This window comes from Ixodes scapularis, unplaced genomic scaffold (assembly GCF_016920785.2).
Source record: "Ixodes scapularis isolate PalLabHiFi unplaced genomic scaffold, ASM1692078v2 PGA_scaffold13__105_contigs__length_92229423, whole genome shotgun sequence".
In the NCBI taxonomy this organism is placed as follows: Eukaryota; Metazoa; Arthropoda; class Arachnida; order Ixodida; family Ixodidae; genus Ixodes; species Ixodes scapularis.
In genome coordinates, this window is record NW_024609839.1 from 2,330,023 (window position 1) to 2,352,578 (window position 22,556).

General features: G+C 45.2%; 1 long non-coding RNA gene and 1 pseudogene across 1 annotated transcript in view; both read right to left on the reverse strand.

Annotated features, from left to right (window-relative positions):
* Positions 1-9,291, reverse strand: part of LOC120845773 — a 30,925-nt gene extending 21,634 nt beyond the window's left edge. The window contains exons 1-3 of the long non-coding RNA XR_006077626.1: positions 8,439-9,291; positions 3,836-3,907; positions 1,794-2,032 (exon numbers count right to left, since the gene is read on the reverse strand). This is a non-coding gene — a long non-coding RNA (uncharacterized LOC120845773). The remainder of the gene's footprint in view (positions 1-1,793; positions 2,033-3,835; positions 3,908-8,438) is intronic.
* LOC121835503 overlaps positions 1-22,556 on the reverse strand; it is a 76,154-nt pseudogene that overhangs the window by 42,321 nt on the left and 11,277 nt on the right.

Sequence of the window (22,556 nt, forward strand, 5' to 3'; positions counted from 1 at the left end):
TTGCGCGCAAATACAGCCTTTAGAGCAGCATGTAGCAGGTTATTCATTCTGGCACAGTTTGGCGCAATTAGCGCAGCAGTTTTACCACTGAATATAGCAACGGTTTGTTGTTTACGTTGCAAATTTAATTGAATGTCATGTATAAATCACAAAAGTTGTATTTTGCATGATAATGTCTTTCTAAATCTGTGCTTATTTTTGTTTAGGAGCATATTAGGCTCAGTGTATCTAATGATGTTTGAAGATATCATGCTGAGTGATATAGAACAATAGTGAGGTGAATTTCTATCTCCGAACCTATGTACCTACTTTTTGTATAACATGTATTAAGTTATGTTAATCGTTTAGTTAACGCGTTTTCTGTATACATTTATTACCCTGATTGTTTTTCCTGCATCTCCGTCACCATCTGCCAAGCTCTCGGGGCCCGGACCTAGTAAGCCAAACAAAGATTGGCTTTTTTGTCCGTGGTTTCGACATCTGTACTTGCAGATGCAATAAATGATTTGATTTAATGTACAGGGATTACATGGCTGATTTTTAAAAAGGCCCTGCAAGGACTTTTGTACTGGTTTTTAATTTGCACCGAACCTGAGTGCACTGAATGTCGTATCTTAATGAAACTGTTCTTTTCACGAATTTTACTTTATTTTAAAAGATATAGGCAAATTAAAAATACAAAAACAAGCACAAAAACCCTCTTTCATGACGTCCTCGTCGCTTGAGTGGTCGTGAACTAGAGCAGGATTAGTGAGCTCAACAAGCACACACGGCTGCCGCACTCCGTGTCGATGGCTCGAGAGGGCGCCACTAAAGCATGTTCCGGCTAGGCTGTATGAAGCGGGCGGCCAGGGTGGCTCGCACTGCACTTGCTGCACGATTAAACACTGATTCGGCATGACACTTCATTGGCCACAAACGATAGCAAACACGAGTTAAAAATCAGTTCAGAAAGGCAGCCACTTCGCGCTACCATACCACCAAACGGCCAAATCGCAAGCCAAATCTGCTCGCCAAAGGCCTTCGAAACGCTCGGAACCAGTCGGATCCTCGAACCGTATACGACCGCAGCGCCGCCACGTACATCGGAGACCTTTCTACACTCGCCGCTCATCGGTGCCTGACCCCACTACCCCTCTAGTATGCGTCGCCTTTTCCACCGATTGGTGGTGGATATGTCGACGAGTCATTTCTTGTTTCCGTCTTTATAAACTGCATTTGTTTATTTTCTGATCTAAAATACTGAACAAAAAGTACTTTCATAAATATCTGAAACGGTTCGCGCCACTTATATTTTGTATTTCGACTAAAAAGAAGCTTTTAGCGGGTCTGACCAGTAGACTACACAAATTGCGCGCTTTCGGCACCGCAGGTCGCCCCCGTAGGTGGAGGAGGTTTCCACATCGTCCGGTTAAAATATAACGCACTGGTATTTAGTTACTCTCTCCGTGCCCGCTGCCTTGCCCGAACCCCAATAGATTTGGAAACCGCAAAGAAGGTAGACGCTTAAATATGATTGCAGGGCCCCTTTAAGTCAAGAGGTATGCTACCAGAGGAGTGATTCTCGATAGATGTCAGTTAGAACCAGAAATTCTATATGGCTTGGTGTTTTCCATGACTGCAATTTTATGTGGTTGCCACCAGAACTTGTGGAAAGTTCCAGATCTTCAATGGCTAAGGATGTATATCTAACAATTATATTCTGCAGATATTAAACAGGGAATTGCCATTATTACACAAATAATTACAATGCTCCAAGAAGTAATTCCACTAAAGAATAAAACTGAACATACCAACAGCCTCCTGTCAGCAGCTTCCATGAGTCTTGGTAGTTTCAAACTGCAACATGTCCTCTAGAAGTGGAGCATAAATGGCTCTGGTCTGTGCCTGGTCTGGTGCTCTAGCTGTCTGAGGGCCATGAGTCCACAGTCACTTGAGCCTTGGTTTCACCCCTCTATTCTTCTACACGGGCCACAAGCTGTAGTACCAGGCTTGCAGTAGAAAAGAAACTGAAGGTGTTAAAGATGCACTGCTGAAAAGACAAGGCACAAAAAAAACCATTAACTACTTAGCTTGAAAGGTGCTAAAAAAGAAAATCATACAGATTTAATTAGAACAAAACTTTGAAGATTCATCTCAACCACCCAGGTATTGTGAACCTAGACTGATCTTGCAGCACAATAAGCCTCAGTCAAATTGCAGGAACCTCAGTCTGGTTTACAACCTAATAACTCGGCATCTTGCCTCAAAGCCAACTTTCAATTAACAGCTAATACATTAAACTCTGAAGATACAGCACCAATAAGAGATGAGCATGGTCATGACAGCCTGCTTGACTTACAGTGTCAAGTTAAGGGTTAATCAATGAAACTATTCTCCTATGCCCTTGAAAACTGTGGTCGAGACAAACGTTACAACCAAAAAGATACTTCAAGTAGCTGTCAGCATGCGCTGTACAAGCAGAAGTGTCAAGGGAAGGTTGAAAGGGCCACAGGAAAGCACTGGCTTCCCAAACCTTAGATCCGCCACCCGAAAAACACCCTACTTTCACAGGGAGGAGGGAGCTAGCCTTGTGGCTACAATTTCAGCTATCTGCTCACGTGATAGGGACAGTATACCCAACCTCAACATCAGATTGGACATAGACTGAAGGTTCAGTTGACCGACTGCTTACAAAGCAAATTGCACGGACCAGAGGAGCCTGCTTTAGTATGTTGGTCAGCGACTGTGTGCTGAAAAATTAACAAATAGGGAAGAGTCATGCTAATGCAGTGCTTATATCTGTAGTGAGTTTGAAAGAAAAAGATTATGCACGTAAAATGCTTTCAACAGGCTTGTGAATGTGCATTAAAAATTTGCATAAAGATGTTGGCCTGAACTAGGTTTCGGTCGGTGCTGCTTCAATTGCTCACAACTGATCTCATTCCAGGGGTAGTGATTAACAGAAATAAAACAGGCACAAAGGCTGTTTCACACACTTGCGACTGCTTCTGGCTGGAGAGGTTAAAAGACTGGCTTTAAACCTCTATAAATGCTTATGACTGCCGTGCCGGTTGTAGGCAGTTGCAAGTGTGTGAACCATGCCTGCTTTCTTCTGCAGTAATACACTGCACAAGGAAACTTATTGTATGTTTCTATAGTTGCAACACAAGAATGCGGTGAGACTGGAGTATTCAAGTTCTAGTGCGGTGAATCACAGTTTGCTCTTCTATTTAGGCCTGCAAGAATGATGTCCTGGGAATAATAACAACATCAAGCCTATACAAACAAAAACACCTACCTGCTTCCAATCATACTTTGAAAAGACGTTTTTTAAGGCATGGCCAATAAAAGAAAAAGCTGATGGCCATAGAGAATCTTCAGTCACAGAAATAACACTATATACTGCCATATATGTCAGGATAGACCATATCCCAAATTAACCATGCACAAAAGAGAATGCTGAGAATGTATGAACATACACTGCATGTGCTGGTGTCTGCAAGCGAATCTGTTCAAAGGTAAAAATCTAAAATAAATAGCACATTGCACACACATTCCTCGAAACCCTATTTTGGTTTTTTGCCTCGAATCCTTTATGCAGAGAAGGCAAGCGTGTGCAGCATGTGTACCTACGTTTCCAGCATTCCCCTTGGTGCTTGGGTAATTAGCAAAAAGTCTATTGCTGAAGTTGTGTCAAATGTGTGTCCAAGCAACACACTGTGGTCGTTGCAGACAACGTGCTTGCAACGGATGCTGTCAAAGCTACAGCTCCTGATGCAAATTTCTGAAAGGGCCATTAGAGGCAAGCACACATGTCAAAACGTCGGTGAGGGGGGGGGGGGGGGCAACTTACCGGTGAAATTCCGCTGCCTCAAAGAATCATGACCACCTGTGACATCTTCGGGCGATAGTAACTCCTGGGGTGCTATTAGAAAATAAGATGGATTGTTAGGTACAAATCTTCTAATACTCAGAATTTAAAAAATAACTATCAATTGAGTACAGAACCCTCAGATGCATCTGCTATATAAATGCTTGTGCAGCGAGAGCACATTCGAAAAATGCGACCTCCTGCTGAAAATAACAATGTATGTATGCTTTACATGCAGCATTTCTTTCCAGAGCTGGTGGTTGCATATTATCACTGTTCTCGAACTTCCACTTCTATGGTGCACAACCATGTGTTCTATGTTGAAATAGAACACAGGGCTCTCAAACCAATAAGTGTTTTCACGACAATGTCATACCTACAAGTGTTCATTCTGTTGTTTGTTTGTTTTTTCCTGTTTTTATCTCTTGAGACATATGATAGTTATCTCTTCGCTGTTTTTGTAGCTCGCTTTGTCAAGAAGATGAAAGAGAATACCTTGTCAAGCAAACAACTGTTGGCTTTTTGTCTGCCTCCCAGCATTTGTACTTGTACAGGTGCAAATAAAATGATTAATTGATTGATTGAACTAACACAAAATGGAAGTGCAACAATCTAATTCATTCCCTATAATCAAACAACAGAATTCACGTTTGAAAACAATACAGGTGCCTTCACTAAGGGAAGAAAAAGGTAAAATGTAGGCTTCAAAAAGCAAACATATTGTAGCCAATGGCGTCATGTCACTTGACACTCAGCAGACTACTTCCCGCTGCATATGCTTAGCTGTTGGCATAGGCACATAGCCCCCTGCTTCTCTCATTCACCGTCCTCTCCCCCTCCCTCTTTGTGTCACACCCTCATGGAGCTTTGGGAAGCAACTTGAAGCCAATATATATTTTGTTGCAAGTTAAAAGCCTGGGTCATCTGTATTATATTTTATGTCCCTCTTTTCTTGCCCAGTTTTCTCGCTAGACTGGCCAGGCAACAATCAAATGCAGGCGCACTTACTGCTCCCTCTCTTAAATCTAGGCTCTCTCCGTCATCTCCGCCGGCATGTTGTCGTTAGCGCTCCGAACGCCTCTATCGGCATGCCACAACGGCTTCTCCGCGTGCAATGCGGTAAAGCTGCTTCCCAGATAAGGAGCGGAGAGCAGACGACGGCCTTTCCCGCATCTTCTACTGCCTGTTTTGGGTGCCTTCTTGGTCGTGACAGTAAGGTGCGGCGGTCTGAGACTTAGGGCCAGTTGCACCAATGCAGCTTAACGCAAATCAGAGCTTAGCAGGGAACCTAAGCCGAGTTTTGGTTTTGTTCTGTTGCACCAAAATCACTTATCGCTAAACCTAGCACTAGACCATGCCTATCGTGAGCGCTCAACATCGGGTACTTTACTTGGTCGTTTCTTAATCCTGGATTTAAAACATGCCGGCTGGTTTGTGGCGGTCTACACGGTGGACGAAATTGGTTGTACAAAGTGTTTTAGGCTACAGCAGCGTGAGAGCCTCAACAGAATGACCTTCGATTGCGACAGATGCAAAATATTATGTGAAGTGTTTATCGACCCGTTTTCAAGTTGACTTTCCAGTCTCAGTGTGTGTTAGCCCTAACCAGGGAAGGTATGCAGATGTGGGGCTCACGCACGGCTCACGTCCATCTTCCCATTGGTTTTTATTTCAGCGTGCTTATTCGTATGCAGTTATTTGCGCATATCTGTAACGTATTGCTATTTACAACCTTGTTTATCTTAGAGCGCAGCTCTTAGGCACCCGCTTCCGGCTTGAGTGGAGTCGGCGTAACCGCACGGTGCATTATGGAACACTACCCATGATGCAATGCGCAGGGAGGAGGATGAGGGGGAGGGAAGGAAGGAGGAGGAGGGGGAAGAGAAGGAAGGAGGGGAGGAGAGAGGAGCTTGAAGGATGAGGTGAGGGGGAGGTGAAGGAAGATGAGGAGGAGGGGAGGAGTAGCAGGGAGGATGAGTGGGTGAGGAGGAGCAGGGAGAGGGGGTATACCCTCCCCTCAGTACCCTTCCCTCGTCTTCTTTAAGAGCTGTGCTCTAATTCGGCGTTACAGGGTGTTGTAAACGTCAGATTTTTACTTTCAACGCATTTCCTTTTTTCCAATCAGCGCGTTGAATAGCGGCAGTGCACGATCTCGGCGATCAGCCGATTGTAGCCCCATTCTTCCGTTGTCATTAAATTGCGGTGAACAACGCATTTAAACAATAATGCAACGAAAAGGCTATTTTTTTTTTTTTTTTAGTGTTAGGACAATTTTTAAGAGAAGTTTCTTTGTCTCCCGAGTAAAATCTTAGCTTCGGAAAACTGTGTCGTTCTACAGTCGAAACTTATCTGGTGACCGCACTTTGTAGCGGCGACAAGAAATCATAACGACTAAGATGCGAGATTTGCTCAGCACTGTATTAGGGCAGGCTGTGGCGGGTGGTGCGAAGAGATGACTGTTCTCATAGACACAATGTGATGACCTAGTGTGAGTTTTCATACTTCAAAGACAGCCACCGCCTTACGTTCAACTAGGGAGACAGGCAGTGTACTGTGCCACAGCTCACACGCCATGCCCCTCTGGGTAAGATGTTACAACATGTTCTGCAGTACCGTAGAAGCTAATAATCGTTCAGTAATTGTATTTGCACTTCGATATATTTAAATTGTTGTCAAAATTGAATACAATATTTACTTTTATTTTTGGGGTGCACTTTGTTGCAATGCACATAAGTTGTGTTGTGAAGTAGGCATCATGAAAATACCCAGTATTTCTGTTTTCTGGCTGCACTTGGAAATTTTTTATACAAATATGTATGGTTAAATTATCCTTGGCAAGCAACTGGACCCCAGCCCTAGACTCAAGCCTTGCTTATTTCAGCATCTGCTCATCTATTTTCTTAAGGAAATAATTCAGGTACTAACAAAAACATGAAATGGTTATGAAGGCTGATCGGGAATCTGAATGGTTTATTTTGGAAAATCATGTAGGTCATAAATGACCTAAGCTTAATGTGATAATCCTAGTGTTGGTTTTCATGATTGAGATCTGAGGCAGAGCAGGTGAAATAGAAAAGAAACTTTGTACAATGTCTAGGTCTAAGGCACAGCTTGTATTTGTTTGCTAAAAGACAGAACTAACAGACACTTAGAAAAACCCTCAACACCTAGGCATAGAAATTAGAACAGCATAATAGAACCAGAGGAATGAAATGCACGACTGCCACAGAAAGATGGAACTTTACCAATCTGGGGAAACTTTACGTAACACTGACTATTTAAAATAAGTGAGAAACCAGACCGTAATGCAGCTTGCTTTTTGAACTAACCTAAAATTAACTATCTTCAATTTTATGAGCTAACAAAATAATGACTGATGCAGCACAAAGAAAGTCAGAAGGTCAAGTTACAAGGTTACATGTAAAGACCCCAAGTTAGCAGTCATGCTGCATATGGTAAGTTTTCTTTCTGCAGTGGAGACACAAACAGTCTAATTTCATAGCTGACTGATTCATCACTCTCTGAAGGCTAACAACCCATTTAATTTTGACTTTTATGACCATAATAAGGTCAAAGTAGGAAAGTTTTAACCTACACAAAGATATACCAGGTGTTTCTTTCAAAACTTAACAGATTTGTTTAAAAAGCCGTGAAAGTTACACTTATGCGGTTTGTGCAGATGAGTTATACAGCCAGGGGGATAGAGTATTGGGGCTAATTGTAACGATCAGTCAGCTAATTATTTAAAATTCGTTAATTAACTTTTTAAATAATTAAAAATCGACACATAGTTCCAATTAGAAACTTGCTAAGCGCCATTGAAAACCACTAAATCAACTCTTTATAGAACATAAAGCATGGGCAGCATTTTACGTCGTTCTAATGAAGCGCTCAATTTGGATGTGTTTCTAGGTTTCGCTTACTTATCCGAGCACATCTCTGCGCCCGCAATCCTGTCCCCTCCCCCTCCCCTCCCTCCTCCTCCTCCTCCTCCTCCTCCTGTAGTCGCGGCGCAAAGCCACTCCCTCGCTTACCTTGTAGCATAGAGGGAAGTTGGGCGCAACTGTGTTGCACATCTCAGCCACTGTCGAGCAGGACCGTGGGAGCAGAGATGCACTGCAATAACAAATCGAAACCTAGAAACGCGTCCACATTGAGCGTTTTCATGGAACGCTGTAATATACAGCCCCTGCGTTATATCTTTCGAAAAAGAGTTGATATAGTGGCCTTAGGTGACGCTGAACAAGTTTCTAATTGGAACCACATGTCTATTTTCATTTATTAAAAAGTTAATTAACGAATTTTACTTAATTAGCCAACTGATCGTTACAATTAGCCCCCTATACTATGTTCCCTTGGCCGTATACCTCACCTGCGCAAAACCGCTTTAATGTAACTTTCATTTTTTAAAACAAAGCCACAAAGAGTGTCTTGGTGTAAATGCTATATGTATTCCGTTACTAAGATTGGCTCATGAAGTAAACTAAACAATGAATAAGTATGGTTGGAGCCAGAACGCAGACGTTACGAAGGATCCATGTCGTACGAGGGTGATTAAAAACTTATTTCACTTTGGTCAACTTACACCTTCTGTTGGCTGCACTGTCTTATCGGCACTTTTCATACAAGGTTGCTGTATCTCCAGTCACTGCTGTGCAGGCTTGAATCTGTTAAATCAGTTCAGTTGGGACTGAGGTGCTAGGAAGAATGGCTGTCCCATGCTTAATTTGTACAAGTGAATCAGTCATCGTTCTCGTGATATGAAGGGGTGTCCAGTAATTCCATATATATGAATATACCGATATCCATAAAAAAAACTTTGTGCACAGTATTATGGAAATGTAAATGTTTTCTCGCAAAGAAATGCGTTTGAATGGATACAGAAGTTCTATGAAGAATGCACGAGTGGCAGTCATAAAGGAGCCAATGCCCATCCATTTCGACGACTGAGAATGACGTTGAGACACATCCGCGAGAGGTGTTGAGACACTTCTGCAAGGCAATGAGGGATCTCCAGAGAAAACTCAAATGCTGAAGATAATCAGAGTATTGTCATCGTCCCCATATCATAGTCAATCATTGGTCTTGAATGGTGCTATTATATTCGAGTTCTCTATTTTGTGACCACACTTGCCTCCAGATGGCTCCAACGTACTGAGAACTACCCCGAGATAGTCATCGGCCTCCGATTGAAGTCAATAATTGGTCTTGAATGGTGCTATGACAACAAAGTTTCCTTTCTGGTGAGCCAACTTGCCTCCAGACATCTCTGCAATGATGAAAACTACCTCGGAATGGTCGTAGTCCTCCTATTGTAGCCAATAATTGGTCTTAGACGGTGCTATGACAACGAAGTTTCCTTTCCGGTGAGCCAACCTGCCTCCAGATGTCTCTGAAATGATGAAAACTACCTCGGAATGGTCGTCGTCCTTCAATTGTAGACAATAATTGATCTTAGATAGTGCTATGACAACAAAGTTCCCTTTCCGGTGAGCCAACCTGCCTCCAGACGTCTCTGAAATGATGAAAACAACCTCGGAATGGTCGTCGTCCTCCAATTGTAGCCAATAATTGGTCTTGAACGGTGCTATGACAACGAATTTTGCTATCTGGTGAGCCAACTTGCCTCCAGACGTCTCTAAAGTGCTGAAAACTACCACTGGATGGTCGCTGTCCCTAAAGTGTAAACTGAACTTTGAAAAAAAAATGTGGTCGTTAAAATTATTAAAAATCATTTGACAATTTTGTAATCCTGACATGTTGCAAAGGGACAGATGCTTAAGGAACTATATCATGTAAAATTTACTGAAAGGACAGATACAAGGGCACTGCCATTCTGATTTCAAATGCAGCACTGATAATAGGCACATTCAAGTCCCACTAAGTTTGTGCTTAGGTCTTGCACTTAGGTGTTTGCTGCTCCAAAACAGTGTTTTGGAGCAGCAAATGTGGCCTTTGGAGCGGCCAAGATAGTATGTTTTGGAGCAGCAAAAGTGGCTTTTGGAGCAGCGAAAACAGTGTTTCGGAGCAGAAAAAGTGACTTTTGGAGCACACATTCTTAGAAATATAAATATTTGTTTTAAATGCTGGAAAAACGAAGGGCACTTTGTGTTGTGTTGTGATGCGACGTGTTTGGGCGGAATTCGCTGCTTGTGTTTTTGCTGCTGAGACATCCCACAAGTATACAGTGCTGTAAGCGTTGCCAAGCAATTCTGAAAAAAACAACAAAAAAAACACTTGCTTTCGTTTTACTGGTTTTCAACGTGGCAGATCTTCATAAAAAGTAAGCAAACGCAAGACATTAGATTGCAAGCGTCGTGGATGGTGCCTCTCGTGCAATCATGTTCACATGCACGTGAGGGCAACTTCGGCAGGCTTGCACCTAGACGTGCTTCGTCGCATGAGCAGAGACAACGGCTGTTCAACCGAAACCGAAACCATGCCACTCCGCTTTGTCGCCAACTGGTTCCCAAAATAATATACATGTACAAAATGTAACTGTCCAGCATACGACAAACAGTCCAGCGGTGCGTGCTTGCCAGGCCGGTGGGCGAGGTACAAGCTAAACACACAAAAAAAAAGGACCTGAGCGTATCGATGCAAGACATTGCGAGCCAGGGTCAAGAAGTTTTTGGAGCGCTTTGTGCAACGACTGAACTCGAGACAAACAAGCGTGCTGTGCAGGTTCAGCGTGCAGGCATTGCCTTCTTTGCTTTAGGTCACTTCTCATCATCAACATTCTTTCGCGGCAGATTTTTCACGTACCGGGGTCCCTCTCGGGAGAAAGCCCACCGAGAGAAACCTAGGTAATTATTATTTCGACACAGCAGTCATTGAGTTAAAGAGGGATTTTTATAGCAGCGTATGATTTAAACAAGAGCAGGAATGTCGATGCGTTTCAGTTTAGAAAGCATTATATCTGCAGCAAAGTGGGGACGGCAACACACGACGTCGCGCGACGAGAGTTACTTTGTGAGCTTTGTGAGCACAAAGTAACTCTTGCCACGTAAAAACGTGGTTTTGTTTCACAGCATGACGGCAAGTCTGGAACCCGACACACTAACGTCGGAGTGTCCGCGCACACGGCCGCGTCTATCACTAAAATATTAAAAAAAAGAAAAAAAGACGCGAGATGAGATTCCCGAGACGACGAGAGTGCGAAACGCGAGACGGCGGGAAAAATCATGCAAGACTGCATAGATGATTGATGCAGGGTACTTTGTGTCGGGCAGCGTCTTGTGCCACCTAGCCAACGCATGCTCAATTACGGTTCTCAGTTTAGTTTCGTTTTTGAAAGGCGACCAAGATTGGTCCTTTTGCGCAGGTTTGGCACAGATTAGCCATATTCAGGGGTGGAAGCGGGCTAGAGCCTTTTGTAGCAGGGCTGGGAGCAGCAAAAGTCCCAATTTGGAGCAGTTTTGGAGCAGTAAAACGCTCGCTTTAGAGCAGCTCGGGAGCAGCAAAAATAAGTTTTGTAGCCGTAGAAGTAGGTTTTGGAGCAGGTCACGGAGGTCAAACAGGTGACTAAAAGTGATTTGTTGTTGCTAAATGTGAAAATGAAGCAAAAATATATGCATGCACATCCCAGAATAATTTTCAAGCAACATACATACACATTTTTCTATTTCTATTGCATTGAAATATGGAATATTGGCAATTTATGCAAAGGAAAGGCTTTGAGAACCATTCCGGCAGCAGGCAGAGTCATGATAGACTTTATATGGGAGGCCCCGACAATAAAAGCCTAACTTGAGCCACGCCAGTACAAAACCGTCTACTTAATAGACCAATTGTAAACATGTATCCAGAAAATTAAACCACTGCAAGGTGTCAGATAAACTACCTTCGCTGACTACAGCTTTTGTTTAATAAAGAATACACATGCTCAATCACTACTTAAAAAGCCCTCCCTATTGGAAAACCCCAATATAAACAGCGTATTATGGATATTGGTAAACAATATCTTTTTATTGTATTGCAATACAATATAGACAGTGTATTGGAAAACATTACATTTATTGTATTGTATTACAATAAGGATTTGTTATGGGATTCCAATATCCATAATACGCTGAAAATATTGGAATCCAATACCGTATAAACCCTTATTGGATCCCCATGTGTCGTATGGGGATCCAATAAGGGTTTACGATTCCAATATACTCAGCGTATTATGGATATTGGAATCCAATATATTATATCGGCTACCAATAAAACTATATGCGAGTTGGAATATCACGTTCAGCACGACATTTCTTTGCAACGCAGTCTCTTCTTGTGTGTATTTCTGAGTGATAAAAGAAAAAGTGTTGTTGTTGTCAAATGATGAATAAAGAAGCAAAACACTGGGCTTATCCATACCAAATATATTTAACATATTCCTGAACTGGAAGATCTGGCATTTACTGCAAAAGAAAGTTAATTGTTTAGGACCCTCATTCAAAAACTTGCTGTTTGAAAACAGAATGTGAAATCCTCACCTTTTAATGAAAGCAGCACCTGCTAGCTGTAGCCATATAGAAACTGCAAAATAAAAATTTGTGATTAGTTCGCAACAAGTAGCAATCCTTCACTAAGCTGGATAGATTCAAAATTATGTCTGCGTTTGATTGTGAAAAAATAAGCTTCCATTCCACTGCCACAGATCATTCTGAGCTCCGTCAATTAAATAAACCTATCGGCTCGTCTGGCTTTACAGTTCCTGCTTTGCACCTAACCACGGTGAAAGATACACTCTTTAGGTGAGGACACGCCGGGGCTGAACGCGCGGCACGAGGAATCAAATAGTGTTCGTTCGACGGGCATCCGAAAGACTGCATCATTCGACTGCCACCGTGCCCGCGACTGACAGTGTCACCGGCGGCCAAACGGCGGAACTGTGTGACAGCAAAAAATCATTATCTCGTTGTCATGACACCCCGGTACACCATGGTCTTTCTGCACGTGTGACAACCTCGCTGGAGCTCTGCGCGTGTGGTACATAAGGCGGCACGAGCCGTCTTGAACGTGCCCACGGGTCGACGAGTCACCTGCTGGCGTTGCTTGAAACCAAAGTGAGAGAGTGTGAAGGGCGAACTTCATCGGGCCGTGGCCAAGAGCGCGCTGTCCTCACCTGAAGAGTATTATCTTACACCGTGCACCTAATTAAAGTATCTGGAATGCTCACCTTTGAGGAAAAACGAACTGGTGCTTGCTTGCTTGTAGGCCGTGGAAACTGGGACAAACTGGGAGAGAGATTTGCGATTAGTTGCGTTCAAGTAGCAATTACATTGAGTAGCCCCGTAAAGTACACTAAGTCGATAGGATGGAAGCTTGGGCGAGTTGGTGAACCATACTTGGCGGTGACAGCGCAGCAAAATTAATCTCACACCAGACACTCAGGAAGACAAGCACACGCGCTGAACTTACAACTCTTGTGTATTCGACTGCTTCATTTTTCTCTTCAACGTCTGGGTTGACTTTTTAGAACGTGATAAGTAGAAGAAGTAGCACGAAATACAAGGGAAAATTCTAAAGAGAAGGCAAAAGAACAGTAAAAGAGAAGACAAATGAAGAAACGGAAAAAAATATCTAAACGAAACACTTTTCCAAATTGTCCCTCTCCCTCATCGCTATCATTTAGATAGAAATTGGAGCTCTTTGGTCGAAAGCGCTATAGAAGGACTACTTACAGACTTGTCCTTCAGCTGTGCTATCCTTTCCGCTTCCATTATTTCGTTTGCGTGTCCTAGATTTTATGTAAAAAAAAGCGAAATATTGGAGTTTCTGGCACCGCTCAAACACCCTCAACTCATCCACCGGCTTCCGGGTCACGTGCTCAATGACGTAACGGGGCAGTATCGGAGTTTCCGGTTTTGCAGTTTTCCGTGGAGTGGCTCTGGTATCTGAATCTCGTATCTACGTATATCGCGAAGAACATGGCGGCCTGGCGAGATAGCCTGAGCGATGTCCAGCGCGGAATGCTCAATTTTAGTCAGTCGATGGGGCTTGTTCCCTACGCGGACACGCCGTCGAGGCGTCGGAGGGTATCCTGCAGCGAAGAGGACTCGCTTGCGCTCAGCCCTAGCCCTAGCCCGACTCCAGACCCAGATGCATGGCGGCTCACCACGACGGCATGGTAATAATCTCTCGTCTCATTTCATTCCCTCGTATCTTTTCGTGCTGCTTTTAGCTAGCCTGTCTCACATCCCTCGTTCAAATCACAGGTGTTCTTGTAAGCGGTGCGCCGTAATGCCGACGTCAAAGGAGTGCGTCTGCTGCCGTGAATGCCCACCTGCGGTCGCGACACACCCGGAGGGCTGCATAACGGAGCACACCGACTTTGCGGCGATATGCCTGCAGCCTTGTGTGCTGCGTGTCGCGTTTTGGGCTCTTCAGGAGGAGGAACGTCACCCGGCGCCGGGAGAACAGAAGTGCGTAGTCGATTAAAATGACTTAAAGTGCTGTTGCTGATCGCCATGAGCTTCCTATGCGACGAGACCCTGCAGCGAATGGCGTTTTAGCGAACGGCCACGTTTCACCAAATGACACTTCAGCGGATAGTCGGATGCCGCGAAGGGGCGTTTTCGGGTGGGCCATATGGGTTCACATTTTTGTAATGAGCCGCCGCAGACTGTCGCCGCCAAGCGGCGTAAGCGCAGCGGGGCGGATGGGTTAACGCGCGCCCCGTTATTCGCTAAAACGTCGATTCGCTCAAATGTCGCTGTTCGCTAAAACGTCATTCGCTCATGTGATATGGACCCGTGGCCCTGTTACGCATTTACATTGTCCTACAAGAAATAATTAAATACAAGGTAGGCAGAAGATTGACACATGATGCAAGTCTTTTATTGTAAGCCTTCAAGCCTGCTACATGCACAAGCAGTATTTATTTATTTATTTACAGAAAAAACCTGCAGTGCCGAAAACTTCGGCATTATAGCAGGTACAGCCTATGGATTAATACGCTCAATAAAATAAAAACGGAACACTTGAATATACAACCTGGGCTGTCAATAAAAAAAAATACATAAACATTGGACATAAACAACATTAAAAATCAAGCACTCGGCTCACGTTTTTCCCAGATGGCCACAGTGAAACGCCACATCTCTGTAGTTCTGCATTCCCTTTGTTAGAATTCTGCGAACTAAATCTTGTTTATTTCCCGGACTATAGTCCGCACCCAGTGCGTAGTCTGCAGGGTATAATTTGGGGTCACAAATAAGAGCTTTTGCTTAAATAGTCAGAACTTAGTGCCGAGCCCAAACATAAAAATGATCATATGCAGCACACCTTGACATATGCCTACTGTATTAGCTCACAAAGATGCTTGTACCTAGGGGCATCACAAACTGGTCGAGGTTTGAGTTTGACTTTTTTTAACTTCTTGTAAAAGGTTTGACTCGTGTGCGCATGCGCGACAGGCTGGCCAGTTGGCTTCTGATTGGGTGGTGATGGCTAAGGGATGAATTAAGGGCAGCACTCATTGGTTATTTCAGTGCAAGTTATTAACTTCTTCAGTTCTCTAATTCTCGAAACCTAGACATGTTTGTATCAAGGTCTGGCCGCAAAGTTGAACTGTTTGAATCTGGTTAAAAGTTTGAAGGTTCATCGAACACCGACCTAAAAATCCAGTTCAACAGAAGTCTGCGACACCCCTACTTGTATCATACATAGATCAACATTAATATACCCCATTATTCATAAAACATACGTCTTGTCACAGAGAACGATCTAGAAAAAACAAAACAAATCCTTGTTTAGTCCGCATCGAGTAAAATTTCAACTTTCAAGCATGTTTAGTCTGCAGACTATAGTCCGGAAAATATGGCATCTTTATTTTCTTGCATGCACCTTAAATAATCCAGTATTAGTGTCTTCAGTGTGTGACACAATTTGACTGCCACCTCTAACATTTGTATTACGGTTATGAGTTACAAACTTTTGCCTATCAATCTCCCAGGCTCCGTTTCGTGGCTTACAGGCAATTTACACGGTGGATGTGGCGACGACTGGGCCGCCACAATCGACGTGTCCTGCCAGCATGTGCCGTTGCAAGAATTCGCCAAGAATTCCCGTCTGAGACCTACACAGGATATTTGGATGCAGAATAAAACAGTTGTGGGCTCCATTTTAGCCAGCACTCTTCACAGTATCTCAAATCCTTACACAAAACTTCCGCTTCAAGCACCCAGCCGCCAAAACATTTCGGCAAATAGAAATCACTTGAATGGTAAAAAAAATTAATTTTGCACCAAAAAATGTGTTTCTGTATGTGACAAACTATCGTTATTTTCACTAATGGCGCTTGTTACGCAGAACCTTCATACTGTTTACTGTAGTGACCAATTGCCCAGTTTATCACAGAGAAGGATGATTGGAAGACATGTCATGAGAAGTGTAGTAGTAGTGTAGCTGGTGCTGCTAGAATACGCTGGCGAGCTAAAGAGATGGTGCGTTTGGCGCTCGTGAATACAGTTTGATCCTGGCGCTCAAGATGAGCGAGCAGCAACCTCAACGAGGCTCTTGTGGCCAGCACCATCGTCATATGCATTACCGGCACAAGCAGCACTGCCAGCCCTTCGTAGTCGCAATCAAAAGTGTGCGAATAAAAGTCTATTTCTTGGTGATCACCATGTGCAGGTGTGTCCCTACGCACAGCTCCCAGACCAGTAATAAACCTGTACATAGAAAAACCTAGGGTCGTGTCGACCCTGCTATAAACAGGCGACAAAGGTTTATCTCGAGTAACTGAAGAACTGCTGAAGGTGATGAATTAATCGGGCGAGACATCGCAGAGGGTAACTTCGAATGTCTTTCACTTCTTGGGACCAGGATCATTTAATCTGGGAAAAGACTGGAACCTGTACCACAGAAGGTTTCAAGCATCCCTCAACATCGCCAGACCCACAGACGATGCCATGAAAGGTATAGCAGAGCAGACTACATGCTATGATCATCATGGGTGCCAGCAGGCTGAGCACGGACTCTTGCTCGGATTGATGGCTAACGAGCGGAACTTCAAATATACACAGGTTCAAAAGTTACCTTACTGGACATTCAAACTTGGCATTGCCCTGACAAACCAGAGCTAAACTAAATGTGACAAGTTAGTGGCGCCCCCCTCCAGTCTGCCCGTCTGCGGCCGCCTGGCTCGGCGGGCAACATTGTTCACCTCACCGAATAAACACCGTTGAGCACACGCTGCTCCGGTCAGTCATCGTCCACCCTCAACCAGGCTGCGTGTCGTCTCTCCTCGGCGGGTGCTTCGGCCCCTTCGTCCACGTTCCAGAAAGATCGTGACACTAAACTCTTTACAAACTGAAGCTCCAACAGGGAGCCAATTTAGGTAAAGGGCCAACATGAACTTCAGGTTGAATTCCAAGGTAAAGTGCAGGCTTGAGGCTACTTTCACTGACACAAGGCACATCAAGCTGGGGTGGATCTGGGCGAGAGCACTAAAGTTGGATTTCAACGATCTGTTCGTCTTGCCTGTGAGCACGAAAGAGACTAAAAGTGTTGCAAGCCAAGAACACCAAACTATTCAGCAACAAGCTTGGATGGTTCATGAAGATAAAGGTTAAACTTTATTTCTAAGGAAATGACTCCGGGAAGCTGGTATACCCGTGTTCACTCTAGTCATGAACGAGAGAAGTTTATAAAACTATCGGTGATGTACTCGCGGAACGAATGACGGATGACTAGTTTGCGTTTACAAGGCTAGAGAGATAGCGAATCTGGTACGACAGCCTTGTCAGTCAGCAGCACTTGTGGCCAGAATGAAAGACTAAGCTGGAGAATTTTTTCCTCCTGTCAAGCTTAGAGCACCGCCACCAGGAAACGTAAGCGAGGCAGAAACAGGCAAATGAAACTGGCGAACAGTACTAGCACGAGAAAGTCAGCCTTGTGGGCTTTTGTTTACTACCCGAAGATCGGATCATGGATCACGTCGTAACTGGAATCAATGATGAAGCTCTTGTCAGCGTCACACACCTTCCACACCGCAGAAGTCATTGAGCCTGGAAGCCATCGAGCATGCCCGACGGACCCAGACAGTCTACCAAAAATTTGTCCAGACTAGGCTTTCCGCTAGTACCTCCGCATGGGGGCCCCCAATGTTTACAAGAATCCTGGAGAATTCCGAGAAGAACGCAGACAGGCGTTGGGTTTCGGCTCGTCGAGGAAAGGCCCCCTTCCCTGAGAGACGACTCCGGGACGCCGTACGAAACAGACGGGCGACCGCTCTTCCTTCCGCCATAATGTAACCTTGTGTAACCTATTGTAACCCCAGTTAATACATGTCTTGTTAATTTTAAATCAACTCCAGTCTATGCCTTAAACTTACGATCATCTGTAAATTCACATACGCAACGAATAACCTGACAAGGTGCAGCCCACATCAACGGAGTGTATGAGTGGCCACACCCCATCAACGAGCTTCAACGAAAGCGGAACGAAGGAACGATGCTGTTTGGGATCTGAAGAAAGTATGACCCGATCGGCGTGACGGTAGCGGTTTTATCAGAATAAAACATGGCGGGTTATTCCTGCGCGTGACCCCGTTGCCCACTTCTTTGTCGTCCCGTGTCCTTTCTCCAACATCCTTCCACCCAACAAAATCCGACCGACTGTTTTGTCGGAATTACAAGACAGTAAAGAAGCTGAATGGGCCTTATCTTCACACCACTTCCAAGTCGGATAGTGCAGCACGAACATTCCCACCTCAACCAGGGTAGTTCTCGTCGACAATGGCCAGATCCAAAAACATTATGGGGCGACGGCCGCTCCTGAGAAGCACCAGATCTCTCACCTGGACACTGCCCAAGTCGAATGAGCGCATCGTGTCTGCAGATTGCAGCTCCAAGCAACAAATATTGAAAGAGTTCACGTTACATGTCCTTTGCCACAGGCTCCGTGTGAGCATTCACTTCTCGGGAACAGGAGTAGAACACCTTCGCCGATTCCTGGTTATCCTGGGTGGAAATTGGGGCTCAAGATCTGAGCTACCACAGCGACGCTTTTTCATTACAATATCTTGCATTTCCACCTAAGGCTGTTCAAAAAGGGCACTTAAATTGAACCCCGCTTCGCCACTCCCAAAGTCCTGGTAGCAGTAACCATTGCTCTCGCAGAACATTCGAAAGAGATGTCTAAGGTTTTCGGTAGATTTTTTTCACCCAGTAGTTCACTTGACCCTTCCACTCTCTTTCCTATGAGGCCACGAAGAACCAACAACAATTGCATCAACATCCTCCTTGGCCTGTCAATTCGCTGAGCCATTCAATTGTTCCTTCTCTGATGCAAACTTTTTCTTCGAAGGTGAACTCATGGACCCTCCAGGTTGGTCCCGTTTTCGAAATTTCTTGCAGTCGACGGTGACAACTTTGCCCTCCTGAATCTCAGTGGAAACGTGTATAAAGTTGGCCAGTTTCGGAATCTTTCCCCGTGTTTCAACAGCACCAGTGGCAGTTGCCTCATCCCCCTCCCCATCATTGCACATGACGTTCCCATTGGGGATTCCGCTGTTCTCCTTAAAGTCACTGGCACTCAGCTCGTGCTGGCAACCAACAGGCTCCAATAGAAGCTGAGCGTCAGCTGCTTCCCTGTCGTTTTTGAAGCCAGATTTCCTGCTATTGCTGAGGCTATTGCAGGCTGTCGGGACCATACAGGGCGCCCATTCCAGGGCCTCAGTTTCGTCGGATTCCACTTCGTTGTCTTTCCGGGCTGCTTCCTCGGGCACCAGTTCACTCTTGATGCTTGACTACTTGAGCTCTGGCACATCCTCCTCAGATACAGGTAAGGTATTCCTTTTCCGTAGCTGCTGAGAAAGCTGGTCGCTTTGATGTCGAGTCATTGCCTGCATAAAAGTTGCTTGGTGCCAGCCCACTTCTGGTGATTGTCGTACTGGACCTTGCAATGCACAACCAAATATTGTTTCTACCGCTGTCAAATCTCCGTCAAGTCGCTTGATGGACCCAATGACAGCCTTCCAGTAATTATCCTCTTCGATCAGTATGTCAATGTCTCTTGAACCCCAAGCATAAAAGATTGGCAAGTTGCAGCGTGCACGTGTGAGCTGCCCTGCAAAGACTTACAGGGAAATCAGAAGAATGGCAAATGGTAAGAGCTTCCACAGCCTCAATTCGTGCCCGTCTTTGATCGTATTGGCTTTGGAGCCAGACCTCTACCTTCCGGAGTTTACTCGTATTACCAAGGGCAGTATTGCCAAAGACTGTGATGCTCAAAGCCTCTTTTCCTAGAACCTGACAAGACAGCTCGTTGACAAGCCTGGTCGTCACAAACGTCCGCTGGCTCCCTCTGTCCAGTAAGCACCGGAAAAGGCGGTGCTTAGTCCCCCCTTCTGCCCAGATTGTGGCAGTTTGCAGAAGAACTGTTTCAACGCTGTTGGACACCGCACTCGTTACTGACACTTCCGAAGTGCCTCGCTGTGACGACGAATGAGAACTGTCCTTCGGGGGTTTGAGGCAAGTCATGTGTCTCCCTTGGCAGTTGGCGCAGCGGAGAAATCTGGAGTTGCAACATTCTCTTGCCCGGTGATAACTTTTGCTGCACCTGAAACACCGGCCGTCTCTCTTCAGTATTTCTTTTTTCTCACTGATGGAATGCACATTGCAATGATCGAATAAGTGCTCACGTGCGTCGCAAAAAAAGCGTTCGGCATGTTGAGCGTCTGTCCTTGCAACTAAAGCTGCTGCCGATGGAGTGATGTATGCTTTGCGCACCTGATTTGACGAGTCCTCCTTTTGGTCCTTTGATAGATTGGCTTGATTAGGCTTTATTTCCAGGATACGTCCACGATGTCGGTGGCTCTTTACTGGCAGTAGCAGAGGACAAGGTCGTCAGGAAGTCACTTCTGCACGGCAGCACGTAGCAGTGCTTCCAGGCTGCGGACGTTTATCGTGATATCATCGTACAGCCAACTTGAGCGAGGTCTTGTTCATAAACGGCAGATCAAAACTTGATAAGCCTTTACGCTTTCTATTTCTTCAAGGTGATCAATATCAACCCCGTCTTCAATCTGACTGTCAGCTACCTTTAATGCTGCTTCTTCAGTTTGAGGATATTCCAAGTTTTTTGTGGGCTCACCCGCAGTTGCATCCGAGGAATCCAGTAAAGCTTGCAACTCATTGATGGCTCTGGTCACTGCCGACCGGATGACGGCTCGTTTCCTCCGCAGTCGGTCCATTCTCTGAAGGAGAGTGGTTATCCGTGTTTGTCAGATGGGGATCTATCACTCTTTTTGTCGGGCGTCTTCTAGGTCCCGGGTTTCGGCACCAGATATCTGGGATTTGAAGAAAGTACTATAACCCAATCGGCGTGATGGTAGCGGTTGTATCAGAATAAAACATGGCGGGTTATTCTCGCACGTGACCCTGTTGCCCACTTCTTCGTCGTCCCGTGTCCATTCTCCAACAGATGCTTTACGGTCAACAACATTTGAACGCAGGCAATGCTGATAATCTTCACGTCTTCTCCAAATATGAGCTGGTGGAAGAACTGATGTCGTGTCATTTGCCATGCGGCGGACCGAAAAAGCAACTCATCCGCAGGCTTCTAGACAACAATGCGACTCAACGAGGAGCTGAAGGCACGGTGGAAACCCTCACGTCCATTCGCGACACTCGCAACAAACAGCAAGTTCGCAATCGAGGAACTCTCCACAGTCGACGACAAGCTCCAAGCCGATTTTGAATGCCTACAAGCTGAGATGCAACACCTCATCCAAGCTGTACCTTCGACGAAGGCATCAGACGTTCCCGATGACGCAGCAACTGCTCCCAGCAACGGCCCGACAGCACAGCGCCTGGAGCCAAGCAACATCCAACCACGACCGATGCCCACGCAGAGCAACGTCATCGCTCTCCGAATTCCCCCGTGAACGTCGACTCACACGAAAACGAACGACATGAAATCACCCATCTTTCCGGGATGATTGTTGAGACGAAGGCCCAAATGTCAGAGTCCATAGCATGACAAGGGCAACCACTGTAGGTGCACTCAACGTGCGACACCTTAATGGCAATCCCCATCCTTGACGGTGCCATCGAGGAAGCAGTGTCAGAAATGACAAAAGACGCTACACCCGAAGAAGCGGACTTACTACGGTGCGTTCCCACATGGCACAGCGAAGCTCGTGACAAAAGGAGAATCACTCTGACATTGCCCATACGCTGAACACTCCATCGATTTACAGGACAACATACCAGTCGCATCCCGGGCATACAGGTACTCCCCAGCGGACAGACTTTACCCGCAATCAGGTCGATGACTAATCCAGAAGGGAATCGTACAGCCAAGCGAGAGAGAGTATGCCGCACCGCCGATTGTTGTGGATCAACCACACCACCCAACAACTCCGCAAAGGATGGTTCACAACTACAGTAAACTGAATGCGAAGACTCGGAATCCGTCCTATCCCATGGAGAATGTGATCAACAATATTATGCGTGGCCAGTCGAACCACTTCAACATAATAGAAGTAAAGACGACTTTCCTCACCACATGCGTAAAATTGGACGACATCCACAAAACGGCATTCGTAACACCTGACAGCAAGTACGAGTACCTCCGGATGGCATTTGGATTTTGCAAAGCTCCACAGTGATGCGGCAGACATTCGACGGATTGCCACGAACCTCCACTTGCACGACGTAGGGTCAGGAGCAACGACGGTCAAAGAAGCACTAGAACTTATTGACTC